This window comes from Littorina saxatilis, unplaced genomic scaffold (assembly GCF_037325665.1).
Source record: "Littorina saxatilis isolate snail1 unplaced genomic scaffold, US_GU_Lsax_2.0 scaffold_1425, whole genome shotgun sequence".
Classification (NCBI taxonomy): Eukaryota; Metazoa; Mollusca; class Gastropoda; order Littorinimorpha; family Littorinidae; genus Littorina; species Littorina saxatilis.
The window spans coordinates 966-13,098 of record NW_027127126.1 but is presented as its reverse complement, the minus strand read 5'-3'; positions in this window follow the sequence as shown (position 1 = coordinate 13,098).

Here is a 12,133-nt window from a genome sequence, read left to right as displayed (position 1 = left end):
CTGTCCGCACGTCTGCTGCTTTTTGTAATCCGCGAAGTTTCACTGCAACTTTGTTATTAAGATCGTTTGTTTCTGGTGTCAAGGCAGGAGCATCTTGTGATTTTGTATCATTAAGTCCAGACTTGATTCTGTGTTTTAACGATTCGTTTCGTTGTGGCTCGTCGAAAGACTTGAGACGTTTGAGGGATGTTTCGTAGGTTGTGGCGTCAAGTTCGGGTTTGAGTGTATTCGCCTTGCTTGTGGCTGCGGGTGGTATTGATTGTAAAGTGGCCGGATCGTTCGCCACATTCAACCAAGATCCGTTTCGTCCCTCTTTCTTCCATTGCAAAAGCCATCTGTACTGTTCTTGTTGATTCCAGACGAGAAGCATGGAAGCAGTCAATAAGATTGTGAATATGACCAGTGCTTCGTACTTAGTCCTCATCTTCAACAGTGGGCACTTGTCGCAATGTTCTGCGACAGGGCAAGCGGAGTTTGCGACGGTTCAGTTTGCGACAGAGTACGATGAAGCAACACAAAAAATGCGTTCAATCCAGAACACTGTTCAAAGAGTCTACGATGTTGTGTTTGTGTTTTCTTCCTTTCGTAATTAATCCTTTTTTTTCTTTTTTTTTCTTTTCTTTTGACTATTTTTTAACCTATAATCGCAACAAGCACTAAATTTAAACTTTGCAGAAAAGCGATTATGTTTCTACCGAACCCTGATCATACATGATTGTTATCTGTTCCTGCGTGAGCGCGAGAGTCGTATCAGCAAGTCGCCTCTGTAAGCGTTACATTCCTGTACTCACGCTACCGCTTACTGACGCGAGACTTGCTGAGCTTGCGCCCCCCTCCCCCCGTAGCTCCCCCTTCCCCCCGTAGCTCCCCTCTCTCCCCGGCGTAATAAAAGGTGAATAGGTTTGTTTGTTTATTTGTTTGTTTGTTTGTTTGATTATTTGTTTGTGTGTTTGTTTGTTTGTATATGTGTTTTTGTTTGTTTGTTTGTTTGTTTGTTGTTTGTTTGTTTGTTTGATTATTTATTTGTTTGTTTGTTTGTTTGATTATTTGTTTGTGTGTTTGTTTGTTTGTATATGTGTTTTTGTTTGTTTGTTTGTTTGTTTGTTGTTGTTTTTGTGTGTGTGTTTTTTGTCCATCTTTCTTCAACCAGATTGTTGCTGTGAATTGTCTCTGCTGTTTGCATTTTGTTGCAATTTCGATATACGTTGTATTCAATCCATCAAAAAGTTAAAAATGCAAGCTCACTTAGCTAACATTTAACAACAAACAACCACATAAAATAATGTAAAATTAATGTTAAAAAACATACACGCACACACGCACACACACACACACACACACACACACACTTTCACACACACACACACACGGACACACATCACACACACACCCACACACACAGACACACACACACAGACACACACACACACACACACACACACACACACATACACACACAAAAAGATAGATATTTCTTTTAATAATATCGTGATAGATATTTTGTTCGTTAATAACGTATTCGATTCTTTCAAAAATGTTAGTGTTACGACGAAGGTAACTATTCATACAAACCATACATGTTTGATAGTAGTACATTCAGTATTAATGTTTTGTCGTGGAACCTAAAAGGGTATAAAGAAACAATCGACGGACAAACAACCAACAAATTGCAGGATGATAACGTTATAAAATCGTTATGTGGATATGACATTATTATGCTGGAGGAGATGCACCTGGACGAGGACCATTCCGAAGAAGTATTTCTATCAGGATTTGTAAAACGTCACTTTTATAGAAAGAAAAGAATGTCACGATCGGGTGACAGAGACCAAGAAAGCGTCACTCAGTGGAGTGCCTGTTCTGGGTCAATGTATGATAGAAAGCGCCTGTGCGTGATATTGGACACAGCAGAGTTTTTGCTGACAGTGCTCCCGAGCACGGATGTTTTGAAACGCACGAGCTTCACAGTGCAGGTTTCTGCTGTCATAGGGCTGACGGTTTTTTTCGCTGACAGCGCGCACGGGATTTTCAGGGATTGAGTTTCTCGTGTCTTTTTCCTGCTTGGGGAGGCAAAACTGTGTATAGCTGGACTGGTTTGGTGACAAGGTCAGTCACGTGTATTTGGCTAGGTGGTCTGTCAGAGACTCAAGGACGACACACTTGACACCCAGCGGCAGAAGGGGAAGGACCTAACACACAGTTACTAGAGTATGATGGTTTTTCACCGAGTATCATATTCGGCACTCTAGGGGAACTTCCACAAGTTATTCCTTTCCTCTGCCACGTATTTTGCTGAGGACAAGTCGTCACATTTCCTTCGTCGGCGATGGCTTTCGCATAAGGATTCGACAAGGGGTTCTGGACGTTTTGGGTCACTGTTGACGAACAGAGACTGTTCCAGGGAGGAGGCGGACTTTGCTTCCATTGAGAGTTACAATCATAGGCTTTTGAGGTAATAAATCATTATTTAACGCTGTTGATGAGTCTGTGTTGTGGAATGAAATACTCTCTGTTGTTCTTTCCAGGTTAGCGCATAATTTACTCTCTGTGACGCTAAAATACTAATCTGTATATGGTTTTTGCAGATAGGGAGAGAAGGACGGAAAATGGCTGTTTTGTTGTTGTAAAAAGTCAGTTTTGTGCAGGCCCACGTGCTCGATGAGATATTTAAAGATGACATGTTTTAAGGTGGTGGGTGAGGGGTAGCTGACATGTTTAGTGCACCGATGCTTTCTGTTTGCAGCCTTCCTTCGTTCGTTCGTTTCGTTCGTTCGTTACGTTCCCGTAACATCGGCACGGCTGACTCTGGCGGAAACTGTTGAGGCTACGCTAACCAGGAGACCGGCTAACCAGGAGACCGGCTAACCAGCGGACCGGCTAACCAGCGAACCGGCTAACCAGCGGACCGGCTAACCAGCGAACCGACTAACCAGCATACCGGCTAAGCAGCAGCAGCAGAGATAAAGCTAAGTGCACCATGTCGTACGCACCCCGTTGACCACCGTTGTCTTTTCGTATCTATGATTTCATTGGAGTAGTGACAACGTGGGGTGTGTGACACCTGCACGAACTAGAGCTTTTCGAACAGAACATTCTCATTTCGACTGTATTTACACGGGTTCAGCGTGTTACTATAATTTTCTACATAGTACTGGCATTTTGTCAGTGAACACTGGTTTTTTACGTGTTGAGAACGTAAAAGGAACATATTGTGAGTGAAGGCTCGAGGGAGGTGGAGAGTTTATACATAAACAGGCGTCTGAAACTTATACTTTTGTTGACTCTATTTAATTGTATGACTGCGAGAGTGGATCGTGGTGTGGTTAGTTAATTAGTAGTAATTAACCGGTTCATAATCACCTTGAGTGATATATTGAAACGTGACACGTGGGGGCCAAGCCGGGATTTACTCAGTTAATTTCCAACTGATAAAGACCCACCAATTAAGGAGAACTAAGAGCAGATAATCTCGTCAGTGCTCGACTTATTTTCTGCTTGGTGCTACCCTTTTTTGTATAGTTTTGATCATATACCACACCTTAAGCGATTCACATCTTGCAGGAAATGTAAATTGTAATTTGTGAGTTATTGTATGCGCTAACTGTGATTACTTCCCTTTCCTTTGTTTGTGAATCTTTGTTGTTGTACGTTCAGAGTTTTCCGTTGCAGAGAGCTGAGCGGGGTTAGCGGATTTGTTATTCGTTTTACTCAGTTTTCTCTACATTGTTGTTTCGCATTCCGTAACAGGTTACATTTCTACCGTCTTGTTTTACTTGGATTTTTCTCCATATTTTGACTTTGTTGGAATTTTGGGGGGGAAGGGTCCGAGGACTTCTGTCCTAACCAAGGCTGTGGGAGACACTCTGTTTCACCGCAAAAAGCAGCCGATAAAGTAGGCCACGGCTGTGGGAAACACTTTGTTTCACCGCAAAAAGCAGCCATAAAGTAGGCTACGCGTTTTGTTCTACACTGTTTGGATTTTTCTTCTGCATTTTCCGGTTGCTGGATTTTTGTATCCACCGCTTTCATCACCGCGTGTTCTAGCTATAGCTGCGTTAGACTTACTTTGGTAATAAAGCTTTGCTAAAACTAACCATGGCTACAGGGGGATCTCCTACGAGGAGAATAACTTTCGAGACTCCTGGGAGCGAGCAACCGACTGAGCGAGACGCACGCGTTAGAGCCCGAAGCGTTCTAAAACGCTTAGAAGTAGAACGGAAGGAAGAATTTGAGCGACTGACAAGAAAAGAAGAACGTGACCGACAGGACAAGAAAGACGAACTTGACAGACAAGAAAGGGAACGACAGGCTGAACGAGACAGACAGGAAAGGAAAGACGAACGTGACAGACAAGAACGGAAAGAGAAAGATGAACGAGACAGACAAGAAAAGAAAGAGAAAGATGAACGTGACAGACAGGAAAGGGAACGACAGGCAGAACGTGACAGACAGGACAAACAGGCCGAACGCGATCACCAGCTAGAACTAGCTAGGCTACAGGCCGAGAAGGGTACGCTTACTCAGGCTAGCGCGCCGACATTTGTTGCCGACCGTACGAGACTGCCGACGTTCGACGATGACAAGGACGAGCTCGACGACTTTTTACGCCGGTTTGAGCGCATTGCATCTGACCAGAAGTGGGAAGAGGCCACGTGGGCTAGCCGCCTTAGCACCTGCTTGAAGGGACGCGCATTGCAGCTCTACAACGCTTTGGATGACGACGAGGCGAGAGACTATCAGGCACTTAAGAAGGCGTTACTCCAGCGCTTCAACCTGACTGCTGAAGCCTACCGACGACGTCTGCGTAACAGCAAGAGACTGAGCGGCGAGCTGAGTCATCAGTTTGTGGCACGCCTTAACCTCTACCTGCGGCGCTGGGTGGAGATGGCCGAAAAGGACTGGACCGTCAACGACCTTGCCGACCTCATAGTCATGGAACAACTGATGTCCAGCCTGCGACCTGAGGTGGTGACCTTCGTGCAGGAGCACCAGCCCAAGACTACTCAGGAGGCAGCCGACTGGATCAGAGTGCACGAGGACGCCCAGGCGATCTCCGGCAAATCTTCAGGCTCACGGCCAGGAAAAACGGGAAATTCGGGTTCTTCAGGACCCAAGGACGGGAAGGACGATCAGGGACACAAGGGATCGAGTTCCAGAACTGACATCCAGTGTTACTACTGCAACAAGCGGGGCCACGTGAAGAAGGACTGCCACAAGAGACAGGCTGACCAGAAGGGCGTTCACTTCGTTGGCAGTGAGGAGTTCAGGGACGTCACGAGCTCATGCACCATCCCACAACTCTGCGTTCCGTGCTCCAGGAAACATTTCCAGCCCCACTGCAACGTCTACGTTAACGGAGTGAAGGGCGAAGGTCTGCGGGACACAGGGGCAGACATGATAGTGGTTCGGGCGAGTCTAGTTCCAGCTATGGCCTACACAGGAGACAGCATCAGGGTGAGAATGGCCGAGGCATCTCACGCTTACGACTTGAACACGGCAGTGATCAAGGTCGTAACCCCGTTGTTCACGGGGACCATTGTGGCCGTCGTCATGGACGATCCTCCATGCGACCTGCTCATTGGAAACCGGGTTCAGTTTGTGGACGGCGTCACCAGGGAGGTTCCCGTTTATCGGTCTCCCGACGTCATTTCAGTGCTCACGCGGGCACAGGCGGAGCGAGAGGACAAACCTCTCAAACCCCTACCTGCTGCACGAGCTGCCCTGGGGAACGTGACCCCCGCGCTTCTCGCGAAGGCTCAGGATTCTGACCCGACCTTAGCTACTCCTCGGGAGCACGCGAAGTCGGGGAAGGTGAAGCTGAGCGGGAAGCATGGGAGGTCAAAGTTCCTCAGGGACAAGAAGTTGCTCTACCGTGAGTTCAGCAACCAAGAAGGTACATTCAAACAGGTTGTCGTGCCTCGCGAGTTTCGCGAGGGTGTCATGGCAACGGCACACGACTCGATTCTGGGAGGTCATCTTGGTACCAAGAAGACCACGGATCGTGTCTGGCGCCACTTTTACTGGCCAGGCATCTGCACGGATGTCCGACGTTTCTGTGCGTCCTGCGATAAGTGCCAGAAGGTGGTTGCCAAAGGAAGGGTGAGGAAGGTCCCCTTAGAGAAGATGCCGCTCATCGACGAACCCTTTCGTCGGGTGGCAGTGGACATCATCGGGCCCATCTTGCCTGCGTCTGAGGACGGAAACAGATACATTTTGACCATGGTGGACTACGCTACTCGATACCCAGAGGCGATCCCTCTGAAATCGATTGAAGCCACGCGAGTAGCTGAGGCTCTGGTTACTATGTGGTCCCGGCTGGGAATTCCATCAGAGGTACTCACCGACAGAGGCACGCAGTTCACGGGAGGAGTGATGGCGGAGGCAGCACGACTGCTATCACTGGAGCAGCACTTCACCACTCCTTACCATGCTCAGTGCAACGGACTGGTGGAAAGGTTCAATGGCACCTTGAAGACCATGCTGAGGAAACTAGCTCAGGAGAAACCACGCACGTGGGACAGGTACATCCCAGCATTGCTTTTTGCATACCGCGAGGTTCCTCAGGAGAGCTTGGGTTTTTCCCCATTTGAGTTGTTGTACGGCAGACAGGTACGCGGTCCCATGGCTATCCTGCGTCAAGCTTGGACGGACGAAGAAGCTGACGAGGAGGTGCAGACGACAGCGACCTACATCGTAGAACTCAGGAACAGGATTGAAGAGACCTGCAAATTGGCTCAAGAGAACCTGGGAAGAGCAGCACAGCGTTACGCGCGAGGATTCGACCGCAAGGCACGGCCGCGCAGCTTCAAGATTGGAGAACGGGTGTTGCTACTTCTACCTGTCAAACACAACAAGCTACAACTGCAGTGGCAAGGACCTTTTGAGGTGACAGCGAAAGTGGGCCAAAACGACTACAGGATCGTCATGAACGGGAAAGCACGCCTGTACCACGCCAACCTGCTGCGCGCCTACATAGAGAGGACTGCCTACGGGGAAAAGGACAAAGTGACAGAAGCAGTTGCTGTCGTGATGGACGAGACAACGGAAGAACAGGGAGGAGGACGGGTACCAGTTTGTCCGCTGGAGGCTAGTGAGGATCTCACGGACGTGCACATCTCACCTGATCTTGGGGACGACCAGCAGGCGGACCTGCAAGAGATCCTGAAGGATGCAGCACGGGTCCTTACAGACATACCACTTCAGACGCATCTAGAGGAGTTTACCTTCGACTTGCTGGAGAAACAGCCAGTGAGGACGAAGCAGTATCCCATGCCTCATGCCCAGAAGGAGGTGGTCAGGAAGGAAATCGCCGACATGACGAAGTTGGGCGTCATCGAGCCAGCGAACTCTCCCTACAGTTCACCAATTGTGCTTGTAAAGAAGAAGGATGGACGCGTCAGGTTCTGTGTTGACTACCGGAAGCTGAACAAGATTACGGCGTTTGACGCGGAACCCATGCCTGATGTGGACTACCTCTTCAGTCACTTGGCCAAGGCCAAGTACTTTTCCAAACTGGACCTCACCAAGGGATACTGGCAAATCCCAGTTGCCGAGGAAGACCGCCCAAAGACTGCATTTACCACTCCATTCGGCCAGTTCCAGTGGACAGTCATGCCTTTTGGTCTACAGAATGCAGGTGCCGTCTTCACTCGCATGATGAGGAAACTTTTGGAACCATTGAAGCGCGAGGACATCAGCAGTTTCATCGACGATGTGCTGATCGCGACAGAGACATGGACTGAACATCTCGACGCCCTGCGCGACGTGTTCGGAAGGTTGAAGGACGGAAATCTGGGAGCTAAACCGTCCAAGTGCTACTTGGGATTCCGGGAATTGTCTTTCCTGGGTCATGTTGTCGGCGAGGGATTGCTCGTTCCAGAGGACGACAAGATCCAGAAGATTCGGGAGGCGGAGCCACCGCGCACGAAGAAAGAAGTCAGGTCTTTCCTGGGCCTAGCCAGCTTCTATAGACGCTTCATCCCGCACTTTGCCGAAATCGCTCTACCACTGACCAACCTTACCAAGAAACTACAACCGACCGTTGTAGTGTGGACTGAGGAATGTAGCTCCGCATTCAACACCCTGAAGAGGCGACTCACCAGTCAGCCTATTCTCCGACTACCAGACCTGAACAAGGACTTCGTGCTGAGGACAGACGCTTCAGGGAAGGGACTTGGGGCAGTGTTGCTTCAGGAGACAGAGGGGTTTTTGCACCCTGTTTGCTTCGCCAGCCGTAAGCTGACCTCGGCCGAGGCAGCGTATGCAACGGTTGAACGCGAGTGTCTCGCCATTGTCTGGGGCATCCAGAAGTTCGAAGCGTACCTGTACGGACGACCTTTCTGTCTGGAGACGGACCATCAACCTCTGCAATATCTTCAGGTTGCAAGGTTGGCAAACGCCAGACTTATGCGCTGGGCGTTGATTCTCCAACCGTACCAATTCACGGTACGCGTCATTCCGGGCGCCAACAATGTTGGAGCTGACTTTCTCTCTCGGGCTGTAGAGGAGAACATGACTGTGAGCGAAACCGAGGTTTCGTCTTGAAGAGGGGAGGTGTGTCACGATCGGGTGACAGAGACCAAGAAAGCGTCACTCAGTGGAGTGCCTGTTCTGGGTCAATGTATGATAGAAAGCGCCTGTGCGTGATATTGGACACAGCAGAGTTTTTGCTGACAGTGCTCCCGAGCACGGATGTTTTGAAACGCACGAGCTTCACAGTGCAGGTTTCTGCTGTCATAGGGCTGACGGTTTTTTTCGCTGACAGCGCGCACGGGATTTTCAGGGATTGAGTTTCTCGTGTCTTTTTCCTGCTTGGGGAGGCAAAACTGTGTATAGCTGGACTGGTTTGGTGACAAGGTCAGTCACGTGTATTTGGCTAGGTGGTCTGTCAGAGACTCAAGGACGACACACTTGACACCCAGCGGCAGAAGGGGAAGGACCTAACACACAGTTACTAGAGTATGATGGTTTTTCACCGAGTATCATATTCGGCACTCTAGGGGAACTTCCACAAGTTATTCCTTTCCTCTGCCACGTATTTTGCTGAGGACAAGTCGTCACATTTCCTTCGTCGGCGATGGCTTTCGCATAAGGATTCGACAAGGGGTTCTGGACGTTTTGGGTCACTGTTGACGAACAGAGACTGTTCCAGGGAGGAGGCGGACTTTGCTTCCATTGAGAGTTACAATCATAGGCTTTTGAGGTAATAAATCATTATTTAACGCTGTTGATGAGTCTGTGTTGTGGAATGAAATACTCTCTGTTGTTCTTTCCAGGTTAGCGCATAATTTACTCTCTGTGACGCTAAAATACTAATCTGTATATGGTTTTTGCAGATAGGGAGAGAAGGACGGAAAATGGCTGTTTTGTTGTTGTAAAAAGTCAGTTTTGTGCAGGCCCACGTGCTCGATGAGATATTTAAAGATGACATGTTTTAAGGTGGTGGGTGAGGGGTAGCTGACATGTTTAGTGCACCGATGCTTTCTGTTTGCAGCCTTCCTTCGTTCGTTCGTTTCGTTCGTTCGTTACGTTCCCGTAACATCGGCACGGCTGACTCTGGCGGAAACTGTTGAGGCTACGCTAACCAGGAGACCGGCTAACCAGGAGACCGGCTAACCAGCGGACCGGCTAACCAGCGAACCGGCTAACCAGCGGACCGGCTAACCAGCGAACCGACTAACCAGCATACCGGCTAAGCAGCAGCAGCAGAGATAAAGCTAAGTGCACCATGTCGTACGCACCCCGTTGACCACCGTTGTCTTTTCGTATCTATGATTTCATTGGAGTAGTGACAACGTGGGGTGTGTGACACCTGCACGAACTAGAGCTTTTCGAACAGAACATTCTCATTTCGACTGTATTTACACGGGTTCAGCGTGTTACTATAATTTTCTACATAGTACTGGCATTTTGTCAGTGAACACTGGTTTTTTACGTGTTGAGAACGTAAAAGGAACATATTTTGAGTGAAGGCTCGAGGGAGGTGGAGAGTTTATACATAAACAGGCGTCTGAAACTTATACTTTTGTTGACTCTATTTAATTGTATGACTGCGAGAGTGGATCGTGGTGTGGTTAGTTAATTAGTAGTAATTAACCGGTTCATAATCACCTTGAGTGATATATTGAAACGTGACAAAGAACAAATGCAACCAGTGCTTCTGGGGGGGATCAGTTTATTCATAAGAGAAAACATATCTTCAAACTTCCAAATCCTACAAAAAAGCAACAGTGACATTATTTGGCAAAAAGTTCAAAAGGATACCAAAGAACAAGACATTTATTTAGGGTGTGTATATATTCCGCCCGAATCGTCATCCTTTGGAAAAGATTTTACTGAGGAATTGTGGGACAAGTTAGAGAATGACTTAGATGAATTAATACCCAAAGGTAACGTGATCTTATGCGGAGACTTCAATGCAAGAACGGGTGAACTGATCGATTATCTACAGTTAGATAGCTAAAGTCTTAGGTATTCTTTGCCATCGACTTATTGCTTTGACTATCTACATCTTTCTTTCTTTATTTGGTGTTTAACGTCGTTTTCAACCATTCAAGGTTATATCGCGACGGGACTATCTACATGAAAGACATTCTTCAGATAAAGTCATACAAAAACAAGGTTGATAGATTTGTGCCATAATAATAACATGTATATACTTAATGGAAGGTCCTTGGGAGACTTAAGTGGGCGTTACACATGTTATACACCCCAGGGTTGTAGTGTAGTAGACTATTTTCTTTGTTCTCAGGAACTAATCAAGGATGTAAATATGAAAGTAAAAGATTTGTCACGATCGGGTGACAGAGACCAAGAAAGCGTCACTCAGTGGAGTGCCTGTTCTGGGTCAATGTATGATAGAAAGCGCCTGTGCGTGATATTGGACACAGCAGAGTTTTTGCTGACAGTGCTCCCGAGCACGGATGTTTTGAAACGCACGAGCTTCACAGTGCAGGTTTCTGCTGTCATAGGGCTGACGGTTTTTTTTCGCTGACAGCGCGCACGGGATTTTCAGGGATTGAGTTTCTCGTGTCTTTTTCCTGCTTGGGGAGGCAAAACTGTGTATAGCTGGACTGGTTTGGTGACAAGGTCAGTCACGTGTATTTGGCTAGGTGGTCTGTCAGAGACTCAAGGACGACACACTTGACACCCAGCGGCAGAAGGGGAAGGACCTAACACACAGTTACTAGAGTATGATGGTTTTTCACCGAGTATCATATTCGGCACTCTAGGGGAACTTCCACAAGTTATTCCTTTCCTCTGCCACGTATTTTGCTGAGGACAAGTCGTCACATTTCCTTCGTCGGCGATGGCTTTCGCATAAGGATTCGACAAGGGGTTCTGGACGTTTTGGGTCACTGTTGACGAACAGAGACTGTTCCAGGGAGGAGGCGGACTTTGCTTCCATTGAGAGTTACAATCATAGGCTTTTGAGGTAATAAATCATTATTTAACGCTGTTGATGAGTCTGTGTTGTGGAATGAAATACTCTCTGTTGTTCTTTCCAGGTTAGCGCATAATTTACTCTCTGTGACGCTAAAATACTAATCTGTATATGGTTTTTGCAGATAGGGAGAGAAGGACGGAAAATGGCTGTTTTGTTGTTGTAAAAAGTCAGTTTTGTGCAGGCCCACGTGCTCGATGAGATATTTAAAGATGACATGTTTTAAGGTGGTGGGTGAGGGGTAGCTGACATGTTTAGTGCACCGATGCTTTCTGTTTGCAGCCTTCCTTCGTTCGTTCGTTTCGTTCGTTCGTTACGTTCCCGTAACATCGGCACGGCTGACTCTGGCGGGAACTGTTGAGGCTACGCTAACCAGGAGACCGGCTAACCAGGAGACCGGCTAACCAGCGGACCGGCTAACCAGCGAACCGGCTAACCAGCGGACCGGCTAACCAGCGAACCGACTAACCAGCATACCGGCTAAGCAGCAGCAGCAGAGATAAAGCTAAGTGCACCATGTCGTACGCACCCCGTTGACCACCGTTGTCTTTTCGTATCTATGATTTCATTGGAGTAGTGACAACGTGGGGTGTGTGACACCTGCACGAACTAGAGCTTTTCGAACAGAACATTCTCATTTCGACTGTATTTACACGGGTTCAGCGTGTTACTATAATTTTCTACATAGTA